Source organism: Mustela lutreola, chromosome 13, assembly GCF_030435805.1.
Source record: "Mustela lutreola isolate mMusLut2 chromosome 13, mMusLut2.pri, whole genome shotgun sequence".
NCBI lineage: Eukaryota > Metazoa > Chordata > Mammalia > Carnivora > Mustelidae > Mustela > Mustela lutreola.
This window is the reverse complement of record NC_081302.1, coordinates 8015157-8027329: the sequence shown is the minus strand read 5'-3', so window position 1 is coordinate 8027329 and position 12173 is coordinate 8015157.

Here is a 12173-nt window from a genome sequence, read left to right as displayed (position 1 = left end):
TGTCCCTGCACTTTGATATCTTTTGATTGTCTTAAAAGCTCCTGGTGCAATTTGCCCTCAGAGAGTCATCGCTTCCACTTTGGCTTCCAAGGCTCCTGCTATCCTTCATTTTGTTTAACAAATATCATTACTGACACTCATATTTCCCACAGCTCTGGCAATTTTATCCTAAAGAAGCCCACACGACTTGAAGTGATCCCTAAAATTAATTTTCCATGCAACTTTTGTCATTTGGGCTGAAGTGATTTTAGGCTGAACTGATTTTTATTAAAATGCTGAACCCAGTGCTGGCCTCACTTATGGTCTCCTTAATTGCAGTCAGATACCAGTCGGGCTGATTCAAGAGGTAGAGCTTTTCAATGTCAGGAGATTATTTGAACGTGATAATGTATAGGGTTTCATAAATATGGCCTTCTGTATCTCCACAGAAACACTCTCTCATATATAATCAATGCACTCAAATCTCATATTAAATAAACGACCATGTCAAAGTAGCAAATATAAGGATGAAAATAAGTATGTTATTTAAATATAAATAAACAGGCATTATTTTAAATGGTTAAGTAGAGTGTCGGGAATTGAACTTTGGCACTGTAGTATCAACAAAACCCTTTCTTGAAATTTAAAAAAAAAAAAAGGATTCATAGAGATAAGAGATTTGAGAATAATTTATATTTCCTCCAAGTCAAGTTTCAAGAAATTGTTCATAAGGTTGTCCTTTATACTCTTCATAGTTGACGGCCCAAACAAAACATACTCTCTGGGCTAATCTTTTGAGTCATAAATGTAAAGATTTTACAAGTGACAAGAAAGGTAATTGAATAGAGGAAAGCGTTTATATTGTTAAGCAGCATTGGTACCATTATTCAATTTGCTTGTCCTGAACCAGAACAGACCAAGTGTCAGACCAGAAGATGCTCCAAACTTCAGAACAAATTTGCCAAATTGGAGGGTTCCTAGAGCCAGTCTCACAGCCATGTCATTCAAGTCCATTCCCAGAAGCACTGTTTGAAAACAATTACGTGCTGCAATGAAAACAGGGAGCCTGGCAACAAACTTGAGATTGGCGTAGGAGGGGAGAAATCGAGGGAAGATGACTCATGGGAGATGAGCTGGAGCCCTGGAAGTTTAGAGAAATGATGCCAGAAGGAGTCAAGGGCAGTGGCAAGGTGCTGAGTAGAGAGCAGGGGAAGGGTCACTTCATAATTGTTAAGACCGGGCCTGCCCCGCTTCTTAAAGCTCCTAAGTTACCCACCGATGCACACTTCAGTTTTGAGTCTCCTGAACCCAGCTGCTTGTATTTTGTGGGAAAATAAATACTATAAGTGGTATCTTTTTTTGCTGGCTAGAAAATTGATCCATGACTAACTCCATCTCCAAAACGATTTTGAGATGCATTTTGTAGACTTTCTGGTCTCATCTGGGTCTTGGTTGTTCTTTCTTTATCCATGCTTGAGCACAGCAGTGATTTCTGGGTGGTGAAGCTCATGTTGAACAAATTTAGAGGAGATACTCTGCTGTTGCCTGTTATGCAAACAAACAAATTTGTATTGTGAGGCCAACTTCAGTTTTCCTTTTACTTAAATGCCCATGCATCGCTCCAATGCAAAGGAAAAAGATAAGCATAAGCCCCAGCTGTAGAGTCTTTCTTGAACTCCAATATTCAGATCTACCCGAAGTGCTGCAGAGTTGTGGGCAGGCTGGAAGGCTGCTGTATGCACTGTGAGTGATTGAGAGACTGGAAATTAATCTGGAGGGATCCTGTATTTTCTCCTTGATAATGTCCTCTTCAGAGTTTGAAGCTCTTGGTAGGTTTCAACAAAGTTGTTCTTTTTAATAACAACAAAAACAACAAAATGTACCTACTGAAGCTGCTCTGACCCAAATATATGTATCAACTTGATGTCAGGGAAAAAGTATTGTGATCCTTCCTCTGTTCCACAAAAAAATGGAGGGAAAAGCAAAAAAGATTTTATCATGCTAACAGCTGCATCAAACAAATGCATCTTTTTTCTCTTTCTTTTCTTTTAAAAAATTTATTTATTCATTTCAGAGAGAGAGAGAGAGAGAGAAAGTGCAGGGGGAGGCACAGAGGGAGAGGGAGAGAATCTCAAGCAGACTCCCTGCTGAGTGAGGAGCTGGACGAGGGGCTCCATCCTAGGACCCTGAGATCACCACCCAAGCCTGCTCAACTGACTGACCTGCCCAGGCGCCCATCTCTGTTTATCTTATTAACTGAAAACCTGTTATGAAAAATGACAGACATCATGTCCTTTTGGTGACTTGTGCGTGTGTGTGTTATGAAGGGGAACAGCATATAAAACCGTTATCTCTCTTTGACTTAAGATAATTTCATTTAAAAATTGTGTAACGAAGGGCGCCTGGGTGGCTCAGTGGGTTAAAGCCTCTGTCTTCGGCTCAGGTCATGATCCCAGGGTTCTGGGATCGAGTCCCGCATCGGGCTCTCTGCTCAGCGGGGAGCCTGCTTCCTCCTCTCTCTCTGCCTGCCTCTCTGCCTACTTGTGATCTCTGACTGTCAAATAAATAAGTAAATCTTTAAAAATAAAGTGTGTAACGAAAATCATAAATATCGGTTAGAGCTCTATTTATAAATAAGAAAGAAGACATTAGTTTAGAAAAGGACACTAGCTTTATCTGAGATTTATGAATAGACTCTTCCTTCAATCAAAATATACCCTTTATTTATTTATTTTATTTTTAAAAAATGTTTTATTTATTTATTTGACAGAGAGAGACGCGGCAAGCCGGGGAACACAAGTAGGGGGGATGGGAGAGGGAGAAGCAGGGATCCGGATGCGGGACTCGATCCCAGGACGGTGGGATCATGACCTAAGCCCAAGGCAGATGCTTAACGACTGAGCCACCCAGGCGCCCTGAAATATACCCCTTTTAAAAGTCAAGTTTGCATTCTGTTTTCTGTCTGTTTTTATACATTGTGTTTCTGGAAGGCACCAGTAGGAAGGGTGGACTCATGGTTTTGACTTGGTGACAGATTTCATCAAGAATGAAAAATTCTCTAGGAGGGGAAAGTGGGACTAGTGAAGCAAACAGCCTCTCTTGAAATTCAGAGAACGTTCTAATAATTCAGTTTTCCTGATGAGCCACAGGTCGTTTGTTTGCTTTGTAAAGAAAGTGTTTCAAATGAGGTGGCCTCGTGGAGTTTTTCTGCTTCTAGGTATTCGTGGCAAAGAATAGCAATATGCATGTGTATGAAGAAGTAAATGGTGTGCACAAGATGGCCTTTTAAATCACTGCCTAGAGTTATTGTGAAGTATTGACTTTCTTGCAACAATAAATTCACTTTTCAGGTTCTCCGCCGCCATCTGAATTCTAATGTGACGCGAATGAAGAGGTGACACTGGGTGACTGGCATTCCCGTCTTGCCGCCAGCCCCTGGCTGGGCACCCACACGTGGAGTGCCACTGATCATTGGCCACGCTAAATCATCCTATCCACCAGCCTGCTCTGCGGAGGATGTGTCTGACACAGGCCCGGAGAGCATTCCCTAAGTCATTCCGTGTTGTGCTGTTTACTCAAGTGTTTGACTTTTGGACTCTATTTGCTAATGGTTCTGCAAACCTAGGCTATAAAATCTACCCAGAGTCATTCCTCCTTCTCAATTCTCCGTTATAATTCTTTAGGCTGGTTATGGGCAATTGGTTTTCCTTCTCTGAGAGGCTTGGGTTTGCTGTTTTGGGTTTTTGTTTTGTTTTGTTTTGTGTTTTTTGTTTTCCAATTAGACAGGAACATGGAGATGGATTCCATTTTTTTTAAAACTACGATCTTCAATATGGTTCGATTTGTACAGTTTGTGAAGATTTTTTTTTTTAATTTTATTTATTTATTTGACAGAGATCACAAGCAGGCAGAGAGGCAGGCAGGGGGCGGGGGAGGCAGGCTCACCGCTGAGCAGAGAGCCCGATGTGGGGTTCAATCCCAGGACCCTTTGATCATGACCTGAGCCGAAGGCAGAGGCTTCCACCCACTGAGCCACCCAGGTGTCCCGAAGATTGTTTTAATTTTACTTAAACATTGCCAATAAACAAAGGGACAGATATGACACTTTACAAAATTTTATAGGCAAGATTTCAGCACATGATCATGAGAAAAAGTATACTATGGGAATAATAAAAATACAGAGATACATTATGGTCTTTTAAACACCAAAGAAGCTGAAAAGAGGCCACACAGACGTGAAAGCAATACCCACCTGCTGGAGCTAGTCCTTCTTTCTCTAGAATACATTGGAGCAATTTGTTGGCTACTTTTAATTATCCTTTTGAAAAGTATATGGAATTCCAGACTTACTCAGTCATACTGGTGTGTTGTATGAGTTTTCTCTTCATCAATCAGATTTGTCAGGATTCATTTGGGATAGGAATTATAAACTCAGAAATAAAAGTTTTGATATTTAATTTGCTTATGACATTCTAAAAATATCAGAAACAAAGTTGAGTAAAGCAATTGTGTTTAAAATTTCCTTTCCAATGTACGAAAGGACATATTTCTGACAAATGAGATCCTATGCGGGCCCAGGTTATTTCCTGGTTGAAAGCCTCTTAAGAAGGTTTTAACAGTAAAGTTAACTCCTTAAATTTACCATAACAATATTTATGCTGACTTTTCTACTGAAATCACTTTCACGGAATAACTTCAGGATGCATCTCCAAGAATTCATACCACAGCTGGGACCCCTCGAAAAGAAAGTCCAAACTCCAACAGCATCTTAGAGATAGGTTTTCACAGAATGGTGGGCATGGTGAGAGCATCATTATGAACAAATAGCAATAGGCAAGTGAGGGACTAAAGACATGACCCTTAGGGGATGCCTGAGTAGCTCATTCAGTTACCTAACTCTTGATCTCAGCTCAGGTCTTGATCTCAGGGTGGTGAGTTCAAGTCCCAATTTGGTATCCGTGCTGGGTGTGACCCTTAGATTCCTCTGCTGTTTTCAGTCATTCTTATAAATGCAGTTGTATTCTCAATTTTTTAATATATAAAAGAACAACATATTGCCTTACCCATTATTTTATATCGGTACTGCAACATATTAGGTATGTATGTCTCACAATAAGATTATTGTCTGCTGTAAACTGCATAACTAGGTTCTGTGATGCACTTGGATACTCTTAAATGAGGGAGGTTTTTACTTCACCAGACACAACTGAGTCCTTCCTCTCCCTCCTAAATTCTATCTGCTCCTAGGGTGATTGCAATAGGCATGAGGATGTAAAGACTCACATCCTCACTTCACAGACATTTGACTTTCCAAATGCAATGATATCTATCCATTTCTCCTCAACTCTACAGTGTTAAACAATTTGATGGTCTTTTTTTTTTTTTAAATGAAGATAAAATTTAAGTACTCTGGATTTTGACAGATACAATCGATGAAGAATCACTCTGATAAAGATGTACAATATGCCAAAGTTCTCTTATATTCCTTTCATTAAATCACCATAACTCACTGGTAACTACTGCTCTGATTTCTGATTTTGCTTTTCTTCATACATGAAAAATCATAAAATATGCACCTCACCTAAGTGGAATTACAAAGTATGCATTCTTAAGTCTGGCATAATGTTTTTGAGATTTGTCTACAATGTTCATTCAATTTTTTTTTCCTTGCCAAATATAAGTGCTTTGAAAGAATTTACCAAAATTCGTTTATCCATTTTCCTGTTGATCAATACTTGTATTGATTCCAGTTTTTCATCATTATGATAAAGCTGTGATAAACACTTTTGAGCAACTATTTTTGTGGATGTAGATTTTCATGTCTCTTGGATAAATAAATACCTAGTTCAGAACTGTTGGGTAATAGAGTTAATACATGTTTAGCTGTATAGGAATTTCTAAAGTTTTTTCTAAAATGACAGTGCCATTTTATACTTCACCAGCAGTGTATAAAAGTTCCAGTTGTCGTATATCCTGACCAAGACTTGGTATTGTAATTGTTTTTAATTTAGACATTTCAATAAAGGTAAAAATGTTTAACTAGCATTAGTTAATGATGGTTAGCCTTTTTAATGTTTATTCATATCTTCTTTTGTTAAGTGTCCACTAAAATCTTCTGCTTATTTTTTACTGGGTTGCATATCTTCTAATAATGAATTGTAAGTGCTCTTTATATATTATGGATACATTTATTCATATTAATATATCGAGAATATTTTTGCCTGTGTTTTAGTCTATCTACTTATTTTCTTTTTGTTGCCTTTGAAGAACATTTTAATAAAGTCCAGATTATTGATGCTTTCTTTTACAATTTATGCTTTTTGTGTAAGAAATACTCCCTGGATTGCAAAGATATTTTTATTTGTTTTCTCCTAGAAGTTTTGTAGTTTTAGCTTTTCTCATATAGGCCTGAACCCACTTTGAATGATATTTTTGTGTATGGTGTTAATAAAGTCAATCATTATTTTTTCCCCATATAGATAACCAACTCTTCTAGACACAGTTTGTTATAATAACTTTTCTTTATCCTTTGAAGTGCCACCTTTGGGAAAAATCAATTGACTACATATGTATGGGTCAACTTCTGCTCTCTCTACTCTGTTCCTTTTACATCTGTCTCTCTTGACTCTAATACCACTGTTTTAGTTACTGTGACTCTACTCATTTTGAAGTCAGATAATGCAAACCCTCTAACTTTGCTCTTCTTTTAAAAAATTTGCTATAGTGATTCTAGATTTTTTTAAGTTGATACATTTTAGAATCACATTGCAATATCTAAAGAATGTTCTGTAGGAATTTTGATTGCGATTGAGGTGAATTTATAGATCATTTTGGAAGAACGGACATTGTAGAAATAGTGATTCTACATTATTTTTAGTGTTTTTTTAAAAAATCTCAGTGACTTTGTATTTTCAGTGAAAAGATACTTTTTATATATTTTTGTTAAATTTATTCCAAAGTATTTTATTTTTAAACCTTTTTAAGTAAGTGTTTATTTTCCTATTATTTACTGTTAAGTGTATAAAAATACAGTCCCTTTTAATTTATTAAATTTTTATCTTTCAACAATTGAACACTCAGATACTAGTTTAAGTAATTTTGAAATTTCTTAGAACTTCTCATGTAAACAATCCTGACACCTGCAAATACAGACAGCTTTACTTTTGCAGTCTAAATGCATTTTCCCCTTTGGCTTATTGTGACAGGGTGGTGCACAGGTCCAATGTTGAACAGAAATGGTGTGAGTGTATCTTGTTAATGAATTTAGGGTGAAACATTCATTATTTAATCACTAATTATATCCTTTATTAGATGAAGACATTTCTTTCTATTCCTCATTTGCCAAGGATGAAATAAATTCAAAAGAGCTCATTTATTTTATTTACCTATTACATTTATGAATTTTCAAGTGTTAACCCAACATTTTCTTTTAAGCACTGCTTTAGCACCATCCCATACATTTTAACATGTGGCACTTTTATTACAATATATAGTTCAAAATATTTATTGATTTCTGATTTTTAATTTCTTCTTTGACCCAAATATTATTTAGAAGACTATTCAATTTATACATATTTTCAAATATTCTAGGTATTTTTTGTAAACTCTTACAGTTATGGATTTCTAATTCAGTTCTATTTGGTCAGAGAACACACTGTAAGATTTCAATTGTTTAAAATGTATTGAGACTTGTTTAATGACCCAATACATCGGTCACTCTTGGCAAATATAATAAAGTACACTTGACAAGGATATTTTTTTCACTGTTGAGCACAGTGCTCTATAAATATCAATTAAGCCATTCATCTTTTCATTGATGTTTTTTCTAGATATTTTATCACCTACCTAAGAGTGGGATTTTAACACTCACTCCTACTATGGTTGTGAAATTATCTACTTCTCACTTTGCCAATTTTTATTTCATCTATTTTGAGGTCTTGTTAGTAGACAAGTCTACATTTATGATTGTTTTGTCTTCCCAATGAATGGATCCTTATGTGGTTATGAACTGGCCCTCCTTATCTCTGTAATACTCTTTGTCTTGATGTCTACAATTCTGATATTCTTCTTCTAACCATTATAGACTTCATTAACATAAATGTGTTTTAAGTGCATTTCTTAGGAATAGCATATAATTTTATACTAAGCTACTCTAATAATTATTGCTTTTCAATGAAATAATTTGGTGTATTAAAAGAATATATTTGTTTATGTCATTACATTTAAGTCTCCTAATTGGTCGGTTTTTTTCCTGTTCATTCTCTCTATTTTATGTGGTCCTATTGCTTCCTTACTGTCTTCTTTTGAAGCATTTGAGTAATTTTCAGAAATTAGTTTTATCTCTTGTATTTTTATGTATTTCTTCTATTAATTTTTATTTTTTCTACTAGGAATCACCATTTATATTCTTATTTTTTCACAATCTACTGGTATGTACCATCTCATGTGATATTTAGAAAAATGTAACCATAAGTGTGTGTTGACTAACCCATCATTTTTTAGGCTACAGTTATTTATGTGTTGTACTAATAAACTTTGAAAACCCCACGAAAATGTTATCATTTTTGCTTCAAATGGTTGTACATATTTTAAATAAAGAGAAAATATGGTCTTTTGTATTACATCATACATTCACCATTTCTGGGGCTATTTCTTTCTGAAATGCAAGGTCCTCACTGGTATTAGTTTTTTTACTTTAAGAACTACCTTTAGTGTGAGAGAATAGGAATGTCAAATTATCTTAATTTTCCTTTATTTGTGAATATTAATATTTTGCTTCACTCCTGAAAGATATTTTTACTGGACAGAATTCTAGGCAAAAGTTTATTTTCTTTTAACATGTAAAAGAAGACCTTTTATATAATGATGCCAGAATCAATTCATTCAGGAAACAAAATAATTATAAATGTAGATATGTCTAACAATAAACCTCAGAAACTCTGATTCAAGAATCAATAAAATGAGAGGTGAAATCATTAAGTCCACAATCATAGTAGGTTTTAACATTGCTCGCTAAACAGTTGATAAAATACCTAGAAAAAAAAATAAAAATGTAGAAGACATAATTGATATTTGTAGAACTCTCTGCACAACAACTACAAAATCAACCTTCCTTTCAAATACATGTTCTTATGTTCACCAACATAGACTCTGTATTGGGTCACTATGCAAGTTTCACTTTTTTCTGCCTTAGGTCAATTCAAATGAGAGTTTAAGAGGCATTCTCATGATTAGTACCTTGCAGATAATGTATCGTTTTTGTTTGGCTACTTTCAAAATATTTTCTTAATTTTTGCTTTTCAAAAGTTCGACTACGATGTATCTAGGTGTGGTTTTCTTCACATTTATGTTTGGTGAGCTTCTCAAATGTTTAAGTGTATGTCCAATACTCCACGTTGAAAGTTTTTAGCCATTGTACATCCAGGGAATTTTTGCTGACCTGCACTCTCTCCTCTCCTTTGGGTTGGCAATCACCCATAATTTAGATCCATTGACATTGTCAGTAGTGTCCTTGAGGCCTGATTATTTCATTCCATTTTTTTCTCTTCTTCAATTTAGATCATTTCTCTTTCCTCCAGCATCTCCATCAGGTTATTAATTAATTCAGTGAGTTTTATATTTTATTTTTTCTGTGTATTTCAGGTGACATTATCTCCAACACCAGCTACAAGGCTTGGGGTCACATGACACATTCTGAGCCACTCAGTGCAGTCACCTTCCATTCTCTTCTCTCCACCCAAAGAATAGTTTAGAAAAGGGAAGATGATACAAGTCAGGTGGTAAGTGACCATGAACCTTTACTTTCTGGAATTTACATTGAACTCTCGGAGATAAGGACACTCTCCTCTTGTGACCTCTGAGTTGTGATTATTTGATCTGGAACCTTAAAAGTAGTGTTCATTTTAAAATGTGTATCGGCTTTGCCAATGTCCGCTCAAAAACCTTCTGGTAGTTTTCAGTCTTATTTATTTATTTTATTTCATTTTATTTATTTATTTATTTTTTTAAAGATTTTACTTATTTATTTGACAGAGAGAGATCACAGTAGGAGAGAGGAAGGGAAGAGATCACAGAGAGAGAGGAAGGGAAGCAGGCCCCCTGCCGAGCAGAGAGCCCGATGCGGGACTCGATCCCAGGACCCTGAGATCATGACCTGGGCCGAAGGCAGCGGCTTAACCCACTGAGCCACCCAGGCACCCCTTTTCAGTCTTATTTAAAGTAAAAGCAAATGATTCTTACTATGACTTAAATTGTTCTAGATTATGTCACCACCCAATCTACCTTCGCCAGTTTTATTGCTTAGTTCTGTCCCCTTATCACTCTGCTCTAGCCATTCGGGCTTCTCTAGTCTCCCTGAACCACATGAGGCACACTCTAGCTTCAGAAGCTCTTTCTTGGTTTCCCTTTGCTTAGAAGGCTTTTCCTGGAGATATCCTCAAGGCTCCTTTCTTGAATGCTTTCTAGTCCCAGGACAAATACCGTCTTAGAAGAGGCTCTTTTCCTTGACAAACTTTCCCGGCAACCCTACCCAAAACACTTCCTCGTCATCATTTTTTCCTTACCCTGAATTATTTTTCACTTTTTCACCAAATATACACACACACATACATACATACATACTACCTGTATACAATAGGCACTTAAAAGATACTTTCTGAATTAAGCCAACAGAGATTACTATTTAGGGTCTGAGATTAAAGTCAACTGGAGAATTCAGAGCAAAAGGTAATAACTGATAATGTCAGTTGAGTCCTGACTCTAGCTATGTCTAAAGCTAGACTTATTTCTTTTTTTCTATATTAGTATTAGAGCCACGTTTTTTTTTTTATAAATTCCCTTTCACTTCTTTTTTTATTTGTTTGTTTAAATGAGTTTGAGCTGGGTTTTCATTTTCCTTCAGAGAAATTCTAAACAATATTCTTTATTATTATTGTCATTAATGTTACTTTTGCTTTTTATTCTTCCAGGGGATGACAATTTGCATTTTGTGTGTGAATATGCCAGGCAAAACAATATTAGAAGGATCATTTTGTTATCATCACCACCTACAAATTGGTATTTGAAGTTGTCAGAAAATTATCGTGTCTACTCAGTAATCAAAGTGAAAAAGAGAAGTTATTTGGTAAATATGGGCTTTAAAAAAGAGTCCCAGTTAACTGCTTATGGAAGTGAAATGATATCACATGCTTGTATATATATGTGGGGTTTTTTTTAATTCTTTTCATGCAAAGATTTTTGTGCTCCATTTCAGAGGATGGCCAGAAGCATATGGAAGGACAAAAAGGAACATTTTATCAAGTTTCAGATTTGAGCACTCTAAGTTAGCTTTCACAGAAAAATTCCATGTACAATTAAAACCAAAAAAAGTTTTATAGATTATAAGAGATTACAACTTAAAAAAGTAACAAGCCATATACCAATTAAATATAGCATAAGAAGATTAAATATAGCATAAGAAGATCCAAGAATAAGTGCCGTTTAATCTGAACCATAGAGGTAAGTAGATTTTTCAAACGGTAAAGATAAAAGATGGATACGCTGGGGAAGAAAAAGGGAAAGAAATAGCAGACTGCATTAAAGAACCAGAGTATAACTTTTGGCATGATTTAGCAGATGATGAAAGATACTTTGGGGTTAGATCTTAGAAGTCTTGCCGCCATGCACAGATGTCAAGCTGTACTCTTCAGGAATGGGGGGTTCCCAGAGGGTTGGAAACTAGAGAGGACTGACTGCAACATACATTATAGAGCATAACATGTTAGAAATGTATGGGATAGGTTGGAAGAAGAATATACAGAAATTTACTATATCAGTATTGGATAACGTGAACCTGACCCAAAGCTTTAGGACTAAGCTCAGAGAAGGATGTTTCTATTTCATTTCCCTACTATCCTCGTGCTACGTATTGGTCATTCAGAATATTTGCAATCCCTTCTTTTTCCACACTTCTTTATAAAATTTCACCTATTTACATGCTTTTCAGAGACTCTCAGGCAATCCCTCTGTTGTATTTATTTAACACAACAGAGCTGTCTTCTTGAGGAAGGCATTGTCTCCCTACTCACTATTAGATACACTTCTGTGCTCTCTAGAAAAGGAGTACAAGAAGCAAAAAAGATATATTGTTTGAACTTCATTGCCAAAGGAAACCAATATGATTCAGATACAGAATCACATTGTAATTCACATAGGCA